This window comes from Rattus rattus, chromosome 2 (genome assembly GCF_011064425.1).
Source record: "Rattus rattus isolate New Zealand chromosome 2, Rrattus_CSIRO_v1, whole genome shotgun sequence".
Lineage (NCBI taxonomy): Eukaryota > Metazoa > Chordata > Mammalia > Rodentia > Muridae > Rattus > Rattus rattus.
The window spans coordinates 151,364,497-151,388,464 of NC_046155.1; the positions used below are offsets into that span (position 1 = coordinate 151,364,497).

The 23,968-nt window shown below is 40.8% G+C and overlaps 1 pseudogene; it reads right to left on the reverse strand.

Annotated features, from left to right (window-relative positions):
- Positions 1-22,737: 22,737 nt before the first annotated feature.
- On the reverse strand, positions 22,738-23,746 carry LOC116893303 (annotated as a pseudogene).
- Positions 23,747-23,968: the final 222 nt, after the last annotated feature.

The window sequence follows — 23,968 nt, forward strand, 5'->3', positions numbered from 1 at the left end:
TACATGTACCACATTTTCTGTATCTATTCCTCTGTTGAAGGGCATCCGGATTCTTTCAGGCTTCTGGCTATTATAAATAAGGCTGCTATGAACATGGTGGAGCATGTGTCTTTTTTATATGTTGGGGCATCTTTTGGGTATATGCCCAAGAGAGTTATAGCTGGGTCCTCAGGTAGTTCAATGCCCAATTTTTTGAGGAACCTCCAGACTGATTTCCAGAAAGGTTGTACCAGTCTGCAATCCCACCAACAATGGAAGAGTGTTCCTCTTTCTCCACATCCTCACTAGCATCTGGTAGGGCTAAAGTTTTGATCTTAGCCATTCTCACTGGTGTGAGGTGAAAGCTCAGGGTTGTTTTGATTTGGATTTCCCTTATGACTAAAGATGTTGAACATTTCTTTAGGTGTTTCTTAGCCATTCAGCATTCCTCAGCTCTGAATTCTTTGTTTAGCTTTGAACCCCATTTTTTAATATGGTTATTTGTCTCTCTGCTGTCTAATTTCTTGACTTTGTATATTTTGGATATAAGCCCTCTATCAGTTGTAGGATTGGTAAAGATCTTTTTCCAATCTGTTGGTTGCTGTTTTGTCTTCACAAGAGTGTCCTTTGCCTTACAGAAGCTTTGCAGTTTTATGAGATCCCATTTGTTGATTCTTGATCTTAGAGCATAAGCCATTGGTGTTTTGTTCAGGGAATTTTCTCCTGGGTGCAGGTGTTCAAGATGCTTCCCCACTTTTTCTTCTATTAGTTTGAGTGTAGCTGGTTTGATGTGGAGGTCCTTGATCAACTTGGACTTAAGCTTTGTACAGGGTGATAATCATGAATCGATCTGCATTCTTCTCCATGCTGACCTCCAGTTGAGCCAGCACCATTTGCTGAAAATGCTGTCTTTTTTACATTGGATGGTTTTGGCTTCTTTGTCAAAAATATTGTGACTATAGGTATGTGGGTTCATTTCTGGGTCTTCAATTCTATTCCACTGGTCTATCTGTCTGTCTCTGTACCAATACTATGCAGTTTTTATCACTATTGCTCTGTAATACTGCTTGAGTTCAGGGATAGTGATTCCCCCGGAAGACCTTTTATTGTTGAGGATAGTTTTAGCTATCCTGGTTTTTTTGTTATTCCAGATGAATTTGCAAATTGTTCTATCTAACACTCTGAAGAATTGGATTGGTATTTTGATGCATTGAATCTGTAGATCGCTTTTGGTAAAATGGCCATTTTTACTATGTTAATGCTGCCAGTCCGTGAGCATGGGAGATCTTTCCATCTTCTGAGATCTTCTTCAATTTCTTTCTTCAGAGGCTTGAAGTTCTTATTGTACAGATCTTTTACTTGCTTGGTTAAAGTCACACCGAGGTACTTTATATTATTTGGGTCTATTATGAAGGGTGTCGTTTCCCTAACTTCTTTCTCAGCTTGTTTCTCTTTTGTGTAGAGGAAGGCTACTGATTTATTTGAGTTAATTTTATACCCAGCCACTTTGCTGAAGGTGTTTATCAGGTTTAGTAGTTCTGTGGTGGAACTTTTGGGATCACTTAAATATACTATCATATCATCTGCAAATAGTGATATTTTAACTTCTTCTTTTCCAATCTGTATCCCTTTGATCTCTTCTTGTTGTCTGATTGCTCTGGCTAGAACTTCAAGAACTGTATTGAATAAGTGGGAGAGAGTGGGCAGCCTTGTCTAGTCCCTGATTTTAGTGGGATTGCTTCAAGTATCTCTCCATTTAGTTTAATGTTAGCAACTGGTTTGCTGTATATGGCTTTTACTATGTTTAGGTATGGGCCTTGAATTCCTATTCTTTCCAGGACTTTTATCATGAAGGGGTACTGAACTTTGTCAAGTGCTTTCTCAGCATCTAATGAAATGATCATGTGGTTTTGTTCTTTCAGTTTGTTTATATAGTGGATTACCTTGATGGTTTTCTGTACATTACACCATCCCTGCATGCCTGGGATGAAGCCTACTTGATCATGGTGGATGACTGTTTTGATGTGCTCTTGGATCAGTTTGCCAGAATTTTATTGAGTATTTTTGCGTCGATATTCATAAGGGAAATTGGTCTGAAGTTCTCTTTCTTTGTTGTGTGTTTGTGTGGTTTAGGTATAAGAGTAATTGTGGCTTCATAGAAGGAATTTGGTAGCGCTCTATCTGTTTCAATTTTGTGGAATAGTTTGGATAGTATTGGTATGAGGTCTTCTATGAAGATCTGATAGAATTCTGCACTGAACCCATCTGGACCTGGGCTCTTTTTGGTTGGGAGATCTTTAATGACTGCTTCTATTTCTATCGAGTTATGGGGTTGTTTAAATGGTTTATCTGTTCCTGATTTAACTTCGGTACCTGGTATCTGTCTAGGAAATTGTCCATTTCCTGCAGATTTTCAAGTTTTGTTGACTATAGGCTTTTGTAGTAGGATCTAATGATTTTTTGAATTTCCTCTCATTCTGTAGTTATGTCTCCCTTTTCATTTCTGATTTTGTTAATTTGGACACACTCTCTGTGTCCTCTTGTTAGTCTGGCTAAGGGTTTATCTATCTTGTTGATTTTCTCAAAGAACCAGCTTTTGGTTCTGTTGATTCTTTGTATGATCCTTTTTGTTTCTACTTGGTTGATTTCAGCTCTGAGTTTGATTATTTCCTGCCTTCTACTCCTCCTGGGTGTATTTGCTTCTTTTTGTTCTAGATCTTTTAGGTGTCCTGCGAATCTGCTGATATGTGCTCTCTCCTGTTTCTTTCTCCTGGCACTCAGATCTATGAGTTTTCCTCTTAGCACAGCTTTTGTGTCCCATAAGTTTGGGTATTTTGTACCTTCATTTTCATTAAATTCTAAGAAGTCTTTAATTTCTTTCTTCATTTCTTCCTTGACCAGGTTATCATTGAGTACAGCATTGTTCAATTTCCATGTATATGTGGGCGTTCTTCCCTTATTGTTATTGAAGACCAGCTTTAGGCCATGGTGGTCTGATAGCACGCATGGGATTATTTCTATCCTTCTGTATCTATTGAGGCCTGTTTTATGACCGATTATATGGTAAATTTTGAAGAAAGTACCATGAGGTGGTGAGAAGAAGGTATATCCTTCTGTTTCAAGGTAGAATGATCTATAAATATCTGTTAAGTCCATTTGGTTCATAACTTCTCTTAGTGTGTCTACATCTCTGTTTAATTTCTGTTTCCATGCTCTGTTCATTGATGAGAGTAGGGTGTTGAAATCTCCTACTATTCTTGTGTGAGGTGCAATATGTGCTTTGAGCTTTAGTAAGGTTTCTTTTATGTATGTAGGTGCCCTTTTATTTGGAACATAGATATTTAGGTTTGAGAGTTCATGTTGGTGGATTTTTCCTTTGATGAATATGAAGTGTCCTTCATTATCTTTTTTGATGACTTTTGGTTGAAAATGGATTTTTTTCGGTATTAATAATGGCTACTCCAGCTTGCTTCTTCAGACCATTTGCTTGGAAAGTTTTTTTCCAGCCTTTCACTCTGAGGTAGTGTCTGTCTTTGTCCCTGAGGTGTGTTTCCCGTAGGCAGCAGAATCCACGGCCCTCATTGCGTATCCAGTTTGTTAATCTATGTCTTTTTATTGGAGAGTTGAGTCCATTGATGTTGAGAGATATTAAGGAATAGTGATTGTTGCTTCCTGTTATATTCATATTTGGATGTGAGATTATGTTTGTGTGCTTTTCTTCTCTTTGTTTTGTTGCCAAGATGATTAGTTTCTTGCTTTTTCTAGGGTGTAGCTTGCCTCCTTATTTTGGGCTTTACCATTTATTATTCTTTGTAGTGCTGAATTTGTAGAAAGATATTGTGTACATTTGGTTTCGTTTTGGAATATCTTCATTTCTCCATCTATGTTAATTGAGAATTTTGCTGGATACAGTAACCTGGGCTGGCATTTGTGTTCTCTTAGGGTCTGTATGACATCTGTCTAGGATCTTCTGGCTTTCATTGTCTCTGGTGAGAAGTCTGGTGTGATTCTGATAGGTCTGCCTTTATATGTTACTTGACCTTTTCCCCTTACCTCTTTTAATATTTTTTCTTTGTGTTGTGCATTTGGTGTTTCATCTATTATGTGACGGGAGGAGTTTCTTTTCTGGTCCTATCTATTTGGAGTACTGTAGGCTTCTTATATGTTTATGAGTATCTCTTTCTTTAGGTTAGGCACGTTTTCTTCTATGATTTTGTTGAAGATATTTACTGGTCCTTTGAGCTGGGAGTCTTCACTCTCTTCTATACCTATTATCCTTAGGTTTGATCTTCTCATTGAGTCCTGGATTTCCTGTATGTTTTGGGCCAGTAGCTTTTTCCGTTTTACAATATCTTTGTCAGTTGTGTTGATGATTTCTATGGAATTTTCTGTTCCTGAGATTCTCTCTTCTATCTCTTGTATTCTGTTGGTGATGCTTATATTTACAGCTCCTTGTCTTTTCCTTTAGTTTTCTATATCCAGGGTTGTCTCCCTGTGTCCTTTGTTTATTGCTTCTATTTCCATTTTTAATTCCTTCACCTGTTTGATTGTGTTTTCCTGGAATTCTTTTGGGGATTTTTGTGATTCCTCTCTATAGGCTTCTACTTGTTTATTTATGTTTTCCTGCATTTCTCTAAGGGAGTTCTTTATGTCTTTCTTGAAGTCCTCCATCATCATGATCAAATGTGATTTTAAATCTAGATATTCAGTGTTTGCTTTGGTGGGAGAATTGAGCTCGATGATGCCATATAATCTTGTTTTCTGTTGCTTGGGTTCCTGTGCTTGCCTCTAGCCATCATGTTGTCTCTGGTATTCCCTTGTTCTGCTATTTCTGACAGTGGCTAGAGCGTCCTATAGGCCTGTGTGTCAGGGGTGCTGTAGACCTGTTTTCCTATTTTATTTCAGCCAGTTGTGGGAACAGAGTGTTCTGCTTTCAGGCGTGTAGTCTTTCTGTCTGCTGATCTTCAGCTGTTCCTGTGGGCGTGTGTCCTGAGTCCACCAGGCAGGGAGCTTATAGCAGAAAAGTTGGTCTTTTCTGTGGTCCCAAGGCTGAAGTTGCTCCTGGGGAACTGCTTTTGAGCTTTCTGTGAGGGCGGCAACCAGGAGGGCCTGTGCCGCCTTTTCCTGGGGCCCCTGTGCACCGGGTTCCCAGATGGCTTTAGGTGTTTTCCTGTGGAGTCAGAAATGTGGGCAGAGTGTAGTCTCTTCTGGCTTCTCAGGTGTGTCTGCCCCTCTGAATGCTCAGCTCTTCCTCCCATGGGATTTGGGTGCAGTGAGCTTTTGACCAGGTCCCTTCAGGTCTGGGCAGTGTCTGGACCGCAGGGGACCTGCCGCTTGAGTGTCCCTATCTTCCAGTTCCCAGAGGCCCTTTACAGTTTCCTCTTGGGCCAGGGATGTGGGTAGGGTTGAGCAGTATTGGTGGTCTTTCTTGCTCTGCAGTCTCAGGAGTGCCCACCTGTCTGGGAGGTGAGCTCTCTCTCCCATGGGGTTCGGGAGCAGTGAGCTGTAGGCTGGGGTCAGTGAGGTTTGGGCTCCAGCTAAAAACTGGAAGAACAGAGGAATTTTGCCTCCGTGTGTCCTGAGTCCACTAGGCAGGTCGATTGGAGGAGAGAAGTTGGTCTTACTTCTGGTTCTTGCAGCTGAAGTTGCTTCTTGGGGGACTGTTTTTGAGGTCTCTGTGAGGGCGGCAACCAGGAGTGTCTGTGCTGCCTTTTCCAGGGGCCCCTGTGCACCGGGGTCCCAGATGGCATTAGGTGTTTTCCTCTCAACTTTTTCCCTCTTGAAGAAAGCATTTTAGTAGACTCTACAGGGAAGAGACTTTGATTTGTAAAAGACCTCAAATTTCAAAAAATATTAGATATTTTAAAGGAGTTGAAATTTTAATATGTTTGAATTTGTAAAAACTGTGGGATTTTTAAAGTTGTTTAGACCTTGCGGATGAATAAAAAAAGTAAGGTTTAAGACTTAATAGTGATGTGCTTGTGTGTCAGGTTGTCAAGGGGTCAGTTGTACTGGCTGACTTTGTGTGCCAACCTGACAGGAGCTAGAGTCATCACAGAGAAAGGAGCTTCAGTTGAGGAAATGCCTCCATGAGATCCAACTATACGTGATCAAAGGAGAGTGCCCAGCCTATTGTGAGTGGTGTCATCCCTGTGCTGAATCTGGTCTTGGATTCTATTAAAAAGGCATGTTGAGCAAGCCTGGGGAACTAATCCAGTAATCAGCACCCCTCCATGGACTCTGCATCAGCTTCTGCCTCCAGGATCCTGCCCTATGTGAATTCCAGTCTTGACTTCCTTTGGTGAAGAACAGTAATGTGGAAGTGTAAGCTGAATAAACCCTTTCCTCTTCAATTTGCTTCTTGGTCATGGTGTTGCAGCATGGGTCATGGGTGCAGCAATAGTATCCCTGTCTAAGACATGCACCAATTCATCTTGTTGGCTCTACTTACTTATCTGAAAGTAAAATTTTATGGGTCACTGTAAGGGCCAACAATATTGGGTAAATTATGAAAAGATGATTGCCTCACATCTCTGCCAGGATTATTTATTTATTTGGTGGTGGAACAGGTATTTTTTTTGCCAGACTATATTCTATCCCTCAGCCAATCTTTTAGACTTTTTGAATGCTTTTATCATAAAAATGGGGACAGCACTGAGAAAGAATTCTCTCAAAATGTCACCTACTCTTAAGTATTGTATGGCATCTCAAGTGGCCAACTCTATTTCTATGGTATCATCTGAGGTATCCCAGAAGTCTGGAAGCATGATAACCATTAATATTATTCCACCCTTTATCTACTTCCAAAGACTCCAGCATTCTGGATAGGTCCTGTGACTGAATAATCTTTGCAATGTGGTTTTAGAGTAGGCGAGACATAAAACCCACCCCACACATGTGAAGGGAGCTGGATGTCTACAGTTTCTGAACTGCATTTGCAATCCCAATGCAAGTCACTTCTGGAAAGAGAAAAATTCAGACCAGAAACATGAGTGCCCTGAGCTTTGTCTGTCCCCTCATTGTCTCTTTAAACACTGTGTCATATACTCAAAAAACGCCCCACCATACCAGAGGCACATACTCCACTATGTTCATAGCAGCCTTATCTGTGATGATCAGAAGCTGGACACAACCCAGATGTCCCACAATGGAAGAAGAGAGGCAGAAATGTAGTTCATTTTCATAATGGAATACTACTCAGCTATTAAGAACAAGGACATCACGAATTTTGCAAGCAAATGGATGGAACTAAAAAATACCTGAGTGAGGTAAGTCAGACCCAAATTAGCATGCATGGTATGTAGTCATGCATGGATAAGTGGATATTAGCCAAAAAATTACAGAATGTCTAGGAGGCAATCCACAGAACTCCATAAGGTTAAGCAGAAGGGCTCAAGTTAGGATGCTTCAATAACATGGGAGGGAGAAGCAAGAAATCACAGTAGGTAGATGGAGGGAGGGAGCTGGATGGAAGAGGGGAAGAGAAGGGGAAAAGGGAAACATGAGCAAGCGGGGGTGGGGGGCGGAGAGAAGCCCTCAGGGGGCAGCAAAATGAATGGAAATATGCAACCTCTGAGGGTGGGAGGTAGTTGGAACCTCTAGAATGTACCAGAGATCTGAGAGGTGAGAGAGTCTTAAGAATCAAATAGATGGACTTTAGATAAAATGCCCAACAGTGGGGAAAGGGAATTTGTAGAGAGCACCTCCAGCGTAAAGACAGGGCATCAAGTGGTGGAATGGGATTGCCCTCCCACAGTCAAAACCGTTGACCCAGAATTGTTCCTGCCTAAAAGAACTCCAGGGACAGACATGGAAAAGAGACTGTGGGAAAGGTGATGCAGTAATAGGCCCAAATTGGGATCCATCTCAAGGAGAGGCTGTAAGGCCTGACACTATTACTGATGCTAGGGTATGCTTATAGACAGGACTAGCATGGCTATCCTCTGTGAGATCCAACAAGCAGCTGACTGAGACAGATGCAGACATTTATACCCAGCCAATGGACTGAAGCCAAAGACCCCTGTGGTTGAATTAGGGAAAGACTGGAAGAAGCTGAGGAGGAGGACAACCCCACGGGAGGACTAGCAGTCTCAACTAACCTGGACCCCTAAGATCTCTCAGACACTGACCACCAACTACATTAGAACAGTGAGCAGGATACATCCCTAAAACCACTTCTAGTCTTCATTCTCATTTCCTACTGTACCCTGATGTGATACAAAGCTATGATTGCTTTAATGAGGAAATGTAGAAATATTCAGAGAGACATAAGAAAGATCCATTAGTCCTAAAAGAATAGGTGGTTTTGATTGGAACACAAGCTTGCATGTTTGAATTATTGAAAAGTTGTGCTGCATTTCATGTAAGGAATGGAGAGCACAGTGAATCTACTTCAGTGAAGCTTACGACGATCAGGGATTTTCTTGCAGAATATGGAGCTTGTCATATATAATATGTTATATATTATGCATATAAATATGTACCAAATATTATGTATTATATATCATATAATGTATTGCATATGATATATCATATACTTTATGTCATGTTATGTCATATATTATGTATCATCTATATGTATTATGTATAAGGTATTGTGTATTGTGTTTTGCGTATTATATATTATGTATCATATGTTATATATTATATACTACATGTTATATATTATATACCATATTTACATGTTATATATTACACGGTATACCTTACACAGTATACAGTACTCAGTAATATTATTCTCTAATTACATACTACATGCTGCATTCTACATGCTAGATGCTTCCTGATACATATATACACATATATCTGTGTATATGTAATATATATATATACTAGAATATATAATACATTATATTATATACACATATAATATGCATATATAAAAATGGTTATTTATATATAATTACAAAAAAGAAAAATTGACAAAATTGCACAATCCAGCTACAGTGAAGAAGTTGAGAAATACAGTTAGATTGGCTGTTCAGCAGGTCCAGGGATACTCATGTCTTTACCTTACCAACATTGTTACAGATATGTACTGTTGTACCCTATGTTTTATGTGGTTAATGGGGTTCCAAAGTCAAAATCTCACGTTAGGGACTGCACCCTGCACAATACAATGCCAGCCTACCACACAAGATATGCCCAGAGACATAATAGCGACGTGGATGATAAGGGGATAACCAACCACTTTATGCCTGAATTTGGAGCCTACTTCATAGGAAGGAATTCATGTCTCTTATCGTAAACCTGGTCAAAACCCTATGGCTCAGAAGACATGCAGCTATGAGACACCAACTATTGTTACTTTGATAAATGTTCTTGTTATCAAACTGCCTTCTGAATATTGGTTTATATTTATACATTTGTGGTATTCCAGGTCTTGGTTTATGAATTTTGTTTTTGCAGTGAGCAGTGGTTAGTGGAGAGACTGATAATGTGTCAATCTGCTAATTTTAAGTTAATATGAGTATTCAGCCTTAAGTGAGACATCTGTATCAACCTCTCCCCACCACCTGAATATTTAGAGAGCATCATAGAAGAGGACTGACGTAGAGTATAAAGGCTAGAGGAAAAAGATGAGTGCTGAAAAAAGGCTATCTTATGGAATCGGCATGGCTATTGCACACATGAAGTCACCGTTGCTGTGGTTACTTACACAAGTGCTGCCCTAGACCATGCCATTTAAAAATAGCAACATGAACATGCCTTTACTCCCAGCACTCTGGAGACAGATGCAGCCAGATCTTCTGAAGTTTGAGTCAGCCTGGTTTTACATAGCAAGTTCCAAGACAGTCAGGGCTACACAGAGAAACCCCACACTGAGATAGAGATAGAGATAGAGATAGAGATAGAGATAGAGATAGAGATAGAGATAGAGATAGAGATAGAGAGAGAGAGAGAGAGAGAGAGAGAGAGAGAGAGAGAGAGAGAGAGAGAGAGTGTCTTAGGCCCCTAGCTGAGTGTTTATTGGCAGTTGATGGCTGCTGGGAAAAAGTAATTTTTCCTATTCGGGTGTGGACATTGATCCATTTGCTATGCCCAGTGGATGGCCCTGCACCCATGCACTTATGTGCAGCACTAATTGGACTCAGTGGGATACATTGAAACTAAAAATGGACAAAGTGAGGGAGATGTGCTGAGAGGGCAAATGGACAATCACAGGAGGGCTACGAAACCTTCAAAGAATAAATAAATAAATGTTATGATGAGGAATGGAAGTGAGGAAGATATTAGGGGGAAAAGGAAAAAAAATCCCCCAGTATTTAGGAACTTCAAATCCAAAATTAGACAAACATTAAAAGACAAAAAAACCCCCAAAAAAAAAAACAAAAACAAAAACAAACCAAAAAACCTAAAAGATCGCTTTAAAACAACTACAATCACCACAAGCAAGCCAGCGACCAACCAAAAACAAAACTTCCCAACTTACTAAGTATAAAAGGAAAGAAAAATGAAAAAGAAAATGGAGCACAAAAATTAAAAAAAATAAAAAAAGAGACACAGTTACTCAGAAATCAAAATAAGCATATCTAGATGAATGTGTAAAGGGTTTAAAAAGTAAAAACATTAAAAAAACTTCAGTGCTAAGTAACTACTTAAGAAAAAGAACAATGCAGAAGCAACATAGTAAACCAAAAATAAGATGGACCTAGCTTTTTTTGGGCTGGCAAGAATAGCTGTAAGGACACCATGTCTCCAGACACAGCTGGCTGAATAAATGGACTTGCAGCAGTTGTGATGGCATGCACAAGACCTGTACCAGCTTAAACCAGAAAAATATCCCAGCACAGACAGGGGAGTTGGGCTGAAAGTCCCACACGAGTTTAAGAGCTCTTGTCAATTGGTAGCTTCTGGGAAAGGGAGAATCAGTTTTCTTTTCAAGTGTGCTTTCTGTCAGTTCAACCTTGTGCCAATGGAAGGCCACACATTTGTGCGTGTATGTATAGCACAAATTGGACTCAGTGGGCTTAAAAACCAACAACTTCTCAGAGAAGAAGGCACAAAGTTAAGTAAATAGGGAAGCAGAGAACACATAGTGGAGGAATTGAGGAAAGGGGGTGAAAATGATCAAAATACACTGTTCAAATTCTTCAAAGAACTAATAATAATAGAAAGATCAGCCTCATGGTCACGTGAGGTAGGGGAGAAGAGAGCCTGTTGGACTGTGGTGTTTCATTTTTCCTGTGGTTTCTGTTGGTGTTGAGCCACTATTGGAAGAGTATGGGGTTTGCCATGTGCGTCTTTCCTTCTTACATTGTATTTACTTGCACACCATGGCCTTTGCAGATGACACATATTTGGCAACCTGTGGACTGGGTAATTCTCTTACCCTTCTGATGCTACTCAGCTCTATTTCCTTGGTTGGCTGACATGCTTGCTGGAAGAGAAACAGGGGTCACAGCCCTCATTTGTGTTGAGATTTTGAAACACAAACACAGCACTGAGATCTGTTCAGTTGGGAAGCCTGTCTTCAGCTTTTCAAGATCTCCTCCTCATTAATCACCCGACGGAAAGGATATGGCAGTGAGTGTCAAGGAAGCCACTGGAACTTCAACATCATGTGTGGGTCCTAGTAATCTGACTGGCAGATTGGGGGCTCCATATGCTAGCATCAGGATGAACTAAGATAGAGGAGTATCACCCAAATGTTCTAATCTGGTGAGATCTGATCCCAATCAGCTGAGGACCCAGCTATACCTCTCTTGGGGATATACCCAAATGATGCTCCAACATATAACAAGGACGTATGCTCCACCATATCCATAGCAGCCTTATTTATAATAACCCGAAGCTGGAAAGAACCTAGATGTCCTTCAACAGAGGAATGGATGCAGAAAATGCAGTACATCTACCCAATGGAGTACTACACAGCTATTAAAAATGATGACATCATGAAATTCATAGGCAAATGGATGGAACTAGAAAATGTCATCCTGAATGAGGTAACCCAATCACAAAAAAGCACAGATGGTATGTATTCACTGATAAGTGGCTATTAGCCCAAAAGCTCAAATTACCCAAGACACAATCCACAGACCACATGAAGCTCAAGAAGAAGGATGACCCAAGTGCTGACTTATTTTTTAGTTCTATCTTTCAATTATTTCCTTGAAGCTTGAAATCTGTATCTCTCACAGTGGTTTTAAGATCTGCCATTGTTTATCATTAAACATTCTGTCTCAGTTTCTTTCCTATTACATGGACTATGGTTGGGACATCTGTCTTATTGAAACATCTACCCTTGTGTGTACTGTATATGTTGCTGGTGATTGTGGCATAAACTCAGAAGAAGTTTTACTTTACTTTGTTTAAGAGGCAGGGATGTTAACAACCTGAACTATCTGAAGCACATTCATACTGTCCCTCGGAGCAAGCCCCTATCAGAATAGAGGATATGGACCATGTTTAGAACATTAGGCAGGATCCATCCCCAAAGCCCCCTTTTCCTTCTCTCTCATTTTCTCCTTTGTCCTGATATGGTACAAAGCCATGATTGCATTACTGGGGAAGAAAATGTGGAAATATTGAGAAAAGGAAATTGAAGTATTGAAGGAAAGAAATATCGAGAAAAGGATTTTTTTCTTTTTCTTTTTTTCAGAGCTGGGGACCAAACCCAGGGCCTAGCAAGCGCTCTACCACTGAGTCAAATCCGCAACCCTGAGAAAAGGATTTTTAAGGAAAACAATCCATCAATTATTCATGAATATTTGTTGTTTGTAGACAGCCCCTTTCCTTTATTCATCAATTCACTTTACTTATAACTGGACATTAGCCATAAAGTAGAGAATATGTTGTTTTGATCAGAACAAAGCTTCCATGCTAGAATTACTGATTGAGAAGTTGCACTGCATTTTATGTAAGAAATATAGAGGATGATGCTTTACTTCAGTGAACTTTATGACAATCAGGGCTTTTCTTTCAGAATATGGAACTTGTCTTAAGTAGAACCATAGTTTGAATGAGGAAGATACTGAGTTGGAGTGCTTAAACAATGAATGGCACATTGCACAGGGGTAGCAACAAGACATTTTAATACAGTGGCCACAGAATAGGCCAATGTTTATCATCATCTTTGATCATTTTTTTTATGGCCAGAGATGGAAAAACTTACTTGCAGGGCAGAGCCAGACTACACTTAACAAAACACATTGTTTCTGATGCCTGATCCCCAGGCTTGATAGTAATGTTGATAGAGATTATATGTAGCTTTTTCCATTAATTAATATATTTATTCACTTTACAACCTGGTCACTTTCTTCTCTCCTGTCTTTAGTACTTTAATTAATCAATTATAAACAAAGAGAACAATATAAATAATCAACAAAACCAAAAGCTGGTTCTTTAAGAAAATCAGTAAGATAGACAAACTCTTAGCCAAACTAATTACAAGGCAGAAAGACTATCTAAATTAGCAAACTCAGAAATGAAAAGAGAGACATAAATACAGACACTGAAGAAATTTAAAGAATCATTAGGTTTTATTTCAAAAGCTTATACCTCACAAAATTGGAAAATCTAACTGCAATGGATGATTTTCTTGACAGGTAGAAATTACCAATTAAATCACGATCAGGTAAACTATATAAATGTAACTCCTAAGGAAGTAGAAACAGTCATTAGAGTCTCTCAGCCAAAACAAAACGCACAGGGCCAGATGGTTTTAGAGCAGAATCTCTGTACCTTTTTTAACCATCATGGAAAAATTCAAGTTTTTAAAAATATCGAAACACATTAAGTGCAAGACCCAAGCCTTAGATAACAATGGACAGATGGTAACATGCAGTGAGTGTAATTAACTGGTGCAATACATTGAGTATTCAATCAAAACCCATTAAGTACAATATATTGAGTCATTCATTTTAAGTAGGGAAAGTCAATTAATCTCGCAGAACAAGGTGGTTTCAAGCAAATGTATTTCTGTCCATCTTTGCCAATCATATTCCGATACAATTTCTCTCTGGAAATAAACAGAAATCTAGAGCAGAAAGGTAAAGAGAGTCAGGCAACTCCTGGAGAAGAAACGTTAACAATGCAAGAGTCCATGGAGGACACTGTGGAAAGACAGAAGGGGAAAATGGAAAGTGTGCTTGGGGAAATAACACAGAATAATGCTTACTTGCAGAAACTTGTTCCAAATTCATGTAAACACACCCGGAACGGACTCAGCACTGAGGCCCAAGTTCCTACCTCTCTATGATTTTTCCGTGATCAGGAGGGGACAGAGTGGGCCACAAGTCCCCAGGTGTAACTTCCTTTGATTCACAATAGAATTAGCCTTGAATCCTCATTTTGAAGGGCCCTATTTGTGCTTATTAGAAAGCCACAGGAGTGTTGATTCTAGGGTGAAACTCTAGAAGGAGGCAGATACCCCAGGCACTGTTTACAACTGAACTCTGTCTGATCAGCAGTGTGTTCCTGAACCATGGATGTCCTATGTTTCCACCCACTCATATGTCCCCCACAGAATGACAAGTTAACTTCATTTGTGGCCTTCTGAGAGTGAAAAGTAAAGTGACCATACCAGCGCTTCTGATACTCGATATCTGTCTCCACAGCTCATCTGCTCTACACATTTCTTCACCTTCAGTTTTGCTTCAGTGGACTCTAGTGATGCATCATAGTTCTCAAGTTCTGTCTTCAGTTCTTCTTCCCTCTTTAGTATGAGGGTTATGATTTCGTGCTTAACAGCTTCACAGACATGGTTGGCATTAGCTGATAGTGTATGGAGAAAGGGGAAAAGGTTAGTTAATCAAAATTACTTTTTTGTTGTTTTTGTTTTCTTTTCAAGACAGGTTTTGTCTGTGTAGCCCTGGCTGTCCTGGAATTCACTCTGTAGACCAAGGGAGGCCTCAAGGTTCAAACTCAGAGATCTACCTATCTCTGCCTCCCAAGTGCCGGGATTACAGGAATGTGACACTACCTCCAGCTTATTTTCTTTTTAATTAATTGAGTTTTTTTTGCATGAATCTCTCCTCAGCTAGTATAACAAAGTATATTTATAAAACTCTATAAACATTTAGAATGACTTGTGGGGAATGAATTTTCTTTTAATGTTAGCATACCATTAAGCATGGTTCTTGGAAAAATCAGTGTGTATAATTACAAAGAGATATTCACTGAGCAATGATTACACCTATCCATGCTTATGCTTTGTGCATCACATGAAATTATATGCTCTTTTCTTTACAACCTTGAGAACTACTAGTCTACTTTCTAACCTGGAAGGAAAAAATTCAAACCTTAGTTACATCAAACACATTATCTAAAGTCACACATTTCTAGAAAATGTGAAAGTCATAGGTGGGAGAAGAACCCTTATTCATTTTTCAAAAGCAAGTGATGAGTTTTCATTAAGGAACATATAGGGATTAAAAACAAGTTTCCAGCGTGTAAGAAATGAAACATTGAGCATTTATATTATGTATTGATGACCACAAATGATAATGTGTTAACATTTACATCTCGCTTTGAAAGAATGACTTGTTTTATCTTTCTTAAACACATTTCACGTAATTTCTAAAAATGAATCAAAAATTACTGAGAGGCCAAATTATGATCCTTCCTAAGTGACAAGTGGCTTTTGAAGGAATTTGTTATAAGGTGTCAGAAGTTCTGAGACCTCCGAAATGTATGAAGAACAGAAAAAAATAAATGTAAAGAGGGTAAAGATGAAGAAGGAAAACAAAATTTAGGTGAAAAGAGGAGGGGATTAAGTGGAGGAGGGAGGGGAGGGGAGGCAGCAGATAGGGAGGAGAGGAAAAGATTAGTGCCAGGAAGAAAAGACTGGAGGGAAATAGGAGAGGGAAGGAAGAGGAGAAGGAGAAGGGAAGGAAAGAAAAAGAGGTGTTTGAGTCTCCCAGTTTTGTTTTGTTTTGTTTTGTTTGCATTTGGCAACATTCACTAGTTTTTACCGAATCACTTATCTATCTCCAATCTTGTCTTTTGGTTCCTAGTTGATACACAGATTTACGAGAGTGTACTGGATCCACATCCACAGTTCGTGCAGTAAAGCTCCGCCCAATTTAAAAAAATAATAAGAGAAACCGATATCTTACTGGTAACGACCACACCATTCTATCACCATTATTGCTAGGACTCCCAGGAAACTGATCAGACTACACAGGTCTGATTATCTTCAGAGTTGAAGGATTTGAAACGGTATTACTCACAGTTTCAGAGAAGATTGACTGCTGAGAATGGAGAGTTTTCTCAAGTCACCTTCCCAGATACAATGAAGTGGAAAAATACCACACAAACAGAAACCCTTTAGTTAGTAAAAGTATTTCCTGATCTTTGTTCATTCTGGCCCCACACCAAACTTCCTAAGTAGGAAAAACTTAGTTGAATGTACCTGGGCTGTTTTGAGGAGGGCTAGTTAAAGAGGTTGGAATAAATTCGAGATTATTGCTTTTCCCTGATCTCAACCTTATCACATAGATACATACCAACTCTTAAAAGAGACAAACTTAGCAGGAGCTGTGGCTGAATTAATCGTAAATAATACTCACCTTCATAGCAACAAACAACCAGAATGGTCAGAATACACGTGCTCAGCCGCATGGTGCTCAGTTTGCTTTTAGACTTAGCAAATGGTGAGCAAATGGACTCTCCCAGAGGCTGTGGGGACCGGGGATATTTATACAAGGTGAGGTTCACTGGTCCAGCCTTCAGGCAAGTGGCAGCTCACAAGGCTTGTTACTGTTAACATGACAACAATAGACAGCATTTTTTTTATTATTATTATTAACTTGAGTATTTCTTATATACATTTTGAGGTTATTCCCTTTCCTGGTTTCCTGGCAACATCCCCCCCCCTCCCCTTCCTTATGGGCTCTCCCCTCCCGACCCTCCCCCCATTGCCGCCCTCCCCCCAACAGTCTAGTTCACTGGGGTTCAGTCTTAGCAGGACCCAGGGCTTCCCTTCCACTGGTGCTCTTACTAGGATATTCATTGCTACCTATGAGGTCAGAGTCCAGGGTCAGTCCATGTATAGTCTTTAGGTAGTGGCTTAGTCCTGGAAGCTCTGGTTGCTTGGTATTGTTGTACATATGGGGTCTCGAGCCCCTTCAAGCTCTTCCAGTTCTTTCTCTGATTCCTTCAACGGGGATCCTATTCTCAGTTCAGTGGTTTGCTGCTGGCATTCGCCTCTGTATTTGTGTATTCTGGCTATGTCTCTCAGGAGCGATCTACATCCGGCTCCTGTCGGTCTGCACTTCTTTGCTTCATCCATCTTAATAGACAGCATTTTTAGAAGGGAAATTATTTTCAAATTCTGTTAACAAGACATTTTATGAACTATATAAATTTAATGGATCTAGAAGTGTAGCTATAATTCAGAATGAAAGTATAAGCAAGGGGTTGGTGTCATTGAATATATAAGAGTGATTAAAATTACAAAATTTAAAACAGAATATTTCCGATATACAAATATGAAGGACAGAAATACAGAAATAATTACAGTCTTCACATTTCAAATCACTGGAGCAATAACAGACTTTTAAAATGGTATTTTTATTCTTATACTTAAAATGCTGGGTTAACAGTACACAAGTACCTGATTCAATTTGTTTGGTGTCTTTGTATGAAAGACTCGTTGCAGAAAATTCTGCTTCATAACTTTTAAAGGAGGGAAAGCACACATTGCCTAATTATTTTATCTTTCTTGATTTTATCTTTCGTGTGTGTGTGTGTATGTGTGTGTGCATGCATGCATATGTGTGTGTGTGTGTGTGTGTGTGTGCATGCATGCATATGTGTATATGGGTGTGTGTGTAATACCTCTAAGCTTTATTCACCTGCTCTAGCAAAGGTACCACCACTGGTTTTAAAATTATATTTGAGGTTTCACCATGGTTGAGTTTGTAAAGGTTCACAGCCATGCTCTGCAGTTATGTCCTTTCCTATTATCTTTTTTTAAAATTAATTTATTTTTGTACTCCAGATTTTACTCCCTTCCCGGTCCATACTCTGACAGTTCCACATCCTACACCCCCATCCCTGTCTTCACAAGGATGTCCCCACCCCACCAGACCTCTAAACTCTCTGGGGCCTCCAGTCACTTTAGGGTTAGGTGCATCTTCTCTGCCTGAATTCAGACCCAGGAGTCCTCTGCTGTATATGTGTATGTATGCTGTATATGTATGCCTCATCTCATCTGGTGCATGCTGCCTGGTTGGTGATCCAGCTTTTGAAAGATCTCATGGGTCCAGGTTAGTTGAGACTGCTGGTTTCCTACAGGGTTGCCCTCCTCCTAAGCTTCCTCCAGCTTGTCACTAATTCAACCAAAGGGGTCAGCAGCTCCTGTTTATTGGTTGGGTGCAAATATCTGCATCTGACTCTTTCAGCTGCTTGATGGGTCTTTCAGAGGGCAGTTATGAGAAGTCCATTTTTGTAAGCACTTTATAGCCTATAATGGTGTCAGGTATTGGGGCCTCCCCTTGAGCTGGATCCCACCTTGGGCCTGTGGCTGGACCTTCATTACCTCAGGCTCTTCTCCATGTCCACCCCTGCAGTTCTTACAGACAGAAATTTTTACGGCTCACAGTTTTGACTGTGGGATGGCAATCCCATCCCTCACTTGATGCCATCTCTTTCTACTGGAGGTGGGCTCAACAAGTTCCCTCTGCCCACTGTAGGGCATTTCATTTAAGGTGCCCCTCACCTTGAGTCCTAAGAGTCCCTCACCTCCCAGGTCTCTGGTACACTCTGGAGGGTCCTCCCAACCTTCTTCCTCCCGAGGTCACCTGTTTCCATTCTTTCTGCTGTCCCTCAGTCCTTTTCCCCCATCCAATACCAAATCATGTTCGTCTCCCCCATTCCCTTTCCCTCCCAGGTCCCTTACTCCCTCCCTCCGTGTGGTTGCTTTCTTCTTCCTCCCAAGTGTGACTGTATCTTGGGTATTCTGTACTTGTTTTGTTGTTGTTGTTGTTGTTGTTTTTGGAAAATATCCACTTATTGGTGAGAATATACCATACATGTCCTTTTAGTGAGTTACCTCACTAAGGATGATATTTTCCAGTTCCATCCATTTGCCTGCAAAACTCAGGATGTCCTCACTCTTAATAGCTGCGTAGTATTCCATTGTGTGATAAACCACATTTTCTGTATCCATTCTTCTGTCATGGGACATCTGTGTTGTTTCCAGATTCTGGCTATCACAAATAAGGCCACTATGAACATAGTGGAACATTTGCCCCTGTGGCATTATGGGGGCATCTTTTGGGTATATTCCTAAGAGTGGTATTTCTGGGTCTTTCGGTAGATCTATTTCCAATTTTCAGAGGAACCTCCAAATTGATTTCCAGAGTGGTTGTACCAGTTTGCAATTCCACCATCAATGGAGGAGTGTTCATTTTTCTACATACAAACATCCAGTTAGACTGGCACCATTTATTGAAGATGCTTTCTTTTTTCCATTGTATATTTTTGACTTCTTTGTCAAAGATCAAGTGTGTGTAAGTGTGTGGTTTTATTTCTGGGTCTTCAGTTCTATTCCACTTATCAACGTGTCTGTCTCTGTACCAATACCATGGAGATTTTATCACTATTGCTCTGTAGTAGAGCTTGAGGACAGGAATGCTGATTCCTTCGGCCGTTCTTTTATTGTTAAGAATTGTTTTCACTACTCTTCCATTCCAGATGAATTTGAGAATTGCTCTTTCCATGTCTTTGAAGAATTGCGTTGGGATTTTGATGGGGATTGCACTGAATCTGTAGAGTGCCTTTGGTAGGAAGGCCATTCTTACTATGTTAAATCTGCCAATCCACGAGCATGGGAGATTGCTCCATTTTCTGAGATCTTCTTCAGTTTCTTTCTTGAGAGACTTGAAGTTCTAATCACAAAGGTATTTTACTTGTTTGGTTAGAATTACCCTCAAGATATTTTATATTATCTTTGGCTATTGTGAAGGGAATTGTTTCCCTAATTTCTTTCTCAGCTTGTTATCATTTGTATAAAAGAAAGCTACTGATTTATTTGAGTTAATTTTATATCCAGATACTTTGCTGAAGTTGTTTATCAGCCGGAGCTCTCTGGTAGAATTTTGGGTTACTTATGTATACTATCATATCATCTCCAAGTAGTGACACCTTTACTTCTTCTTTGCCAATTTATATTCCCTTGATCTCCTTTTGTTGTCTTATCATTCTAGCTAGCACTTCAAGTACTATATTGAATAGATACGGGGAGAATGGGCAGCCTTGTTTTGTCCCAGATTGTAGTGGGATCGCTTCAAGTATCTCTCCAAATAATTTGATATTGGCTGTTGGTTTGCAGTAAATTGCTTTTATTATGTTTAGGAATGGGCCTTGAATTCCTGATCTCTCCAATACTTTTTTTGTTTTGTTTTGATTTTTGATTCAAAGTTTAATTAAAAAAAACACAAAAATCCCTACATACTAAAATGATACACGTCAAGTATTGATCCCATCTTACATTGATCTATTGATAGTTACCAGCACCATGGTTTTTTCTCACCTAGGTTATTAACCTTTTGACAATTTCCAGCACCTAGGTTTTTTTCTCACCATGCCTGGAGGATCATTATTCCAAGTATATGTTTCTTTAAAATTAAAAAAAAAAATTTCCCCCAAACAAAAAGCTCTTAGGACAAACCTTCAAGAAACAAACAAGACCTTTTAAAACAATCAAGTTATTCATGACACCATCAAATTTCCTTTAGAAAAATAATAGGTTTTCTAAACACTTTTCCAGCTGATGGAGATTGAGATACTGGTATTCAGTGTGACAAAGGAACCGACCTTCTTGATGGTGGGTGATGCCCTGGAGTACCCAAGAGCCTCCACAAGGACATGTGAGTGTCCTTCTTGATTGCTAAAGCCGTGCACTTCTGAATTTAGACCGAGTCCCCATCAGATTTAAATTAGGTACAGCCACAAATCTTGATTGATGAACAGAATTAGGGAAATGGTTAGAGTTCTCAAAACATAGGTTACAATTATAGATAGATTTAAACAGGCTATAGGAAATTTAATACCCCTCAAAAATTACATTTTAAAGTACTTAGAAGTTTCATTTTGCCACCAAACTTATGCTGGCATTTGACATCTGAATACGCACTGGAGGTTTGGCATTTCCTGACTGAGAAGAGCACAGAACCTACCTTCATTTCCTGCTCACAAACTCTCAGAGACAGTGTGGTCACATGGTAGCCCCCTTCTCAGGGAACCAATTTTTTTTTTTTTTGAGACATAGCCTCACTATGTAGGTCTGGCTGGCCTAGAACTAGCTATGTACTCTGGGCTGGTCTCACATTCTGAGAATTGCCTCTTTCTGCTTCCCAAGGCCCAAGATTAAAGGCAGGCACCACCATGCCTGGCAGGAGCAAGCTTTCAGAGGTTCCAGAGAAGGTCAGCCTGATTCCCTCAGTTCCAGTCCCTTAGCCTGGTGTGCAGATGGAGGTTAATTTACCTTTGTCAGGAAGGTGTGGGAAGAACACTGCCACCACAGTGACTGGAGTCAGAGTGAAATGTCTAGGGCGAGGTGCTACCATTTGTTCCTACCAACACTGATTAAGTGACACCGGTTAGCTGAACACTTGAAACACTTGAAAATTTTAAATTGGCATTTTCTCCAAGGCTGAGAATAGATAGGCACAGTTTCCCCAGGAACAGGCAGAGAAGGTTTAACTTACATTCCCTGCAGGCAGGAAGGAGAGGACTGCTTTTTATTCTGGACTGGGAGTAGCTAGACTCCATTTCTGTCTTGCCTGGCCCAGAAATGTATAGGCAGGGCCAGGCAGCTGCAGAAATGGCTACGCAGAGCGGCAAGAACAGCAATGGCATGACATAGTAGCTAGCTGTCAAGCCTGGGTACCACAGACATTTTAAAATTACTGTGCAGTTGGCAGAAGGAGTGGGGGTAGAAAAAGAAAAAAATGACTATGCAGGAAGACTGGAGAGTTCTCAACTGAGAGTGAGAGCTCCAACTACTTACTAAATTACTACCCCGTGATCCTGTTGCCAGTGTGATGGCCGCAGGAATGAGTGGCTGTGAATAAGGATGGGCAGGCGGGGGAAGCCATACTGACAACTCCCGGTCTCCACTGCTTCCTGATGGAGTAGGAATACAAACCCAGAAGAGAAGCAAAACCCTATGCTCTTTTAGGTTCCACTTTAAAAAAAAATGTTTTTTAACTGTTATTGATGGTTCTAGAAAAAAATATTTGACATATGTCATAAAAAATTCTGTGTCCAAAAGGTGCTTGGTACTGTTTTTTTTTTTTTAAGATTTATTTATTTATTATATATAAGTACACTGTAGCTGTCTTCAGACACACCAGAAGAGGGCATCAGATCCCATTACAGATGGTTGTGAGCCACCATGTGGTTGCTGGGAATTGAACTCATGACCTCTGGAAGAGCAGTCAGGTGCTCTTAACCGCCGAGCCATCTCTCCAGCCCCTTGGTACTGTTTTTGATGGGTCTGGTGTCTGTTTACATTCGAAATCATTTAAATACAGCGATTACACAGTTGAGACTTTTTTTTTTTTTAAATAAATGGTCATCTATTTCTTAACTGTTCTTTCAAATTAGAAATTGTAATTATAAGAGTACTCTGTGTGTTTTATTATTTTTGTTGGTCTCCATCACAGTTGGAATTTTTCACTGGTAATTCCTCAGAACTAAATCCATTCATAGGGAATTCAGAGCAGTGAAAGTAAATTTCACACCTTCGAGTAGGAAATGGTAACAATAAAAAGGAGCCAAGGGATCGTGGAAGAAGGCAAATCCAGCTCAGTTCTCCACTGGTGTTGGGTTTTGCACAGGCTGGCTCACTATAACCTGCACCACATAGTCCTTGGGGATCTTCAACTCATCCGGCTTCATCATATCAGTGCGAGGCCTGCCAGAGAAGAACCACGGCTGGCTGCCTGGCTCCACAGTCTCTGTGGCATGTAAGCGGCTCTTCCGTGTGGAACACCGTGTCTGTGCTGCCTACAACAAAGTTAAGGTCTTTGCCTGTGGAGAGCCGCAGAGGGAGCTGAGATTCCTGTCCAGAGTTGGTAGGTGGCCTCAGGGATATCCAGTCTCTGCCACTCTTTTCCTCTATCTTGTTCTGTGGTGCTCATCACAGCACTCTGTCAGCTGTGTGGTAGTGTTATGTTTGCACCATCAGTGGCCTGGCCCAGTTCATGATCATTGCTTTCAAAAGCATATGCAGCAGCCTTCAAGGCATCCCAGATCTCTTTCCGGCCTTCAAAAGCTGGCTTAGTGGCCCAGAATTCATCCCTCTTGCTGCGCAGTTTGCGGTCTGTCATGGGATAGTAGCTTTTCCATTTTGGTTTTTCCTTTTTCAAAGGCTGGTTACGACCTAGAGGAACTCCCATGCCCTCGGAGTTCTCATTCAGGCCATCTGAGTTCTCATTCAGGCTGCCCGAGGAGTCTTGCTTGGCGCCCACGCACCCGCCCAGGGGGCCACTGCTGCCACCTCAGGGCGCTCGTCCCGGTCGCAGCCTTTGGTCCGGCGCCGCTCTCTCGCCGCTCAGCCTCCGTCCCTTCGCCGCTCCTCCCACCGCCTCGCCCAACCCCTTTCCCTCGCGCTCACTTCTGCTTCAGACTCGCAGCCGCCCCGCCCACTGGCCCGCCTCGCTTGCTGTCCTCCGCTCGCGCTCCACCCCTCCAGTCCGAGCTTGGCCCATCCGCGGCGGCCTCAGAGCAGGCTCAACCCTTACCTCCCCGAGCCCCGGCTGCTAGGCAAGGCCTACCACTGCCATCGCCGCCACCGCTGGCTGCCAGGCCCCATCGTCCCCGCCCTTGGTGCCCCATTGCTCTGGCCCGCGGCACAGTCCTCAGCCCGCCTCTCCAGTAATTTTTAACTGGAGGGGTGTGGTATTTTGTCAAACGCTTTTTCAGTGTCTAAGGGGATGATCATGTGATTTTGTTCTTTGAGTTTGTTTATATGGTGGATTACGGTAATGGATTTTCATATATTGAACCAACCTTGCATCCATTGGATGAAGCCTAC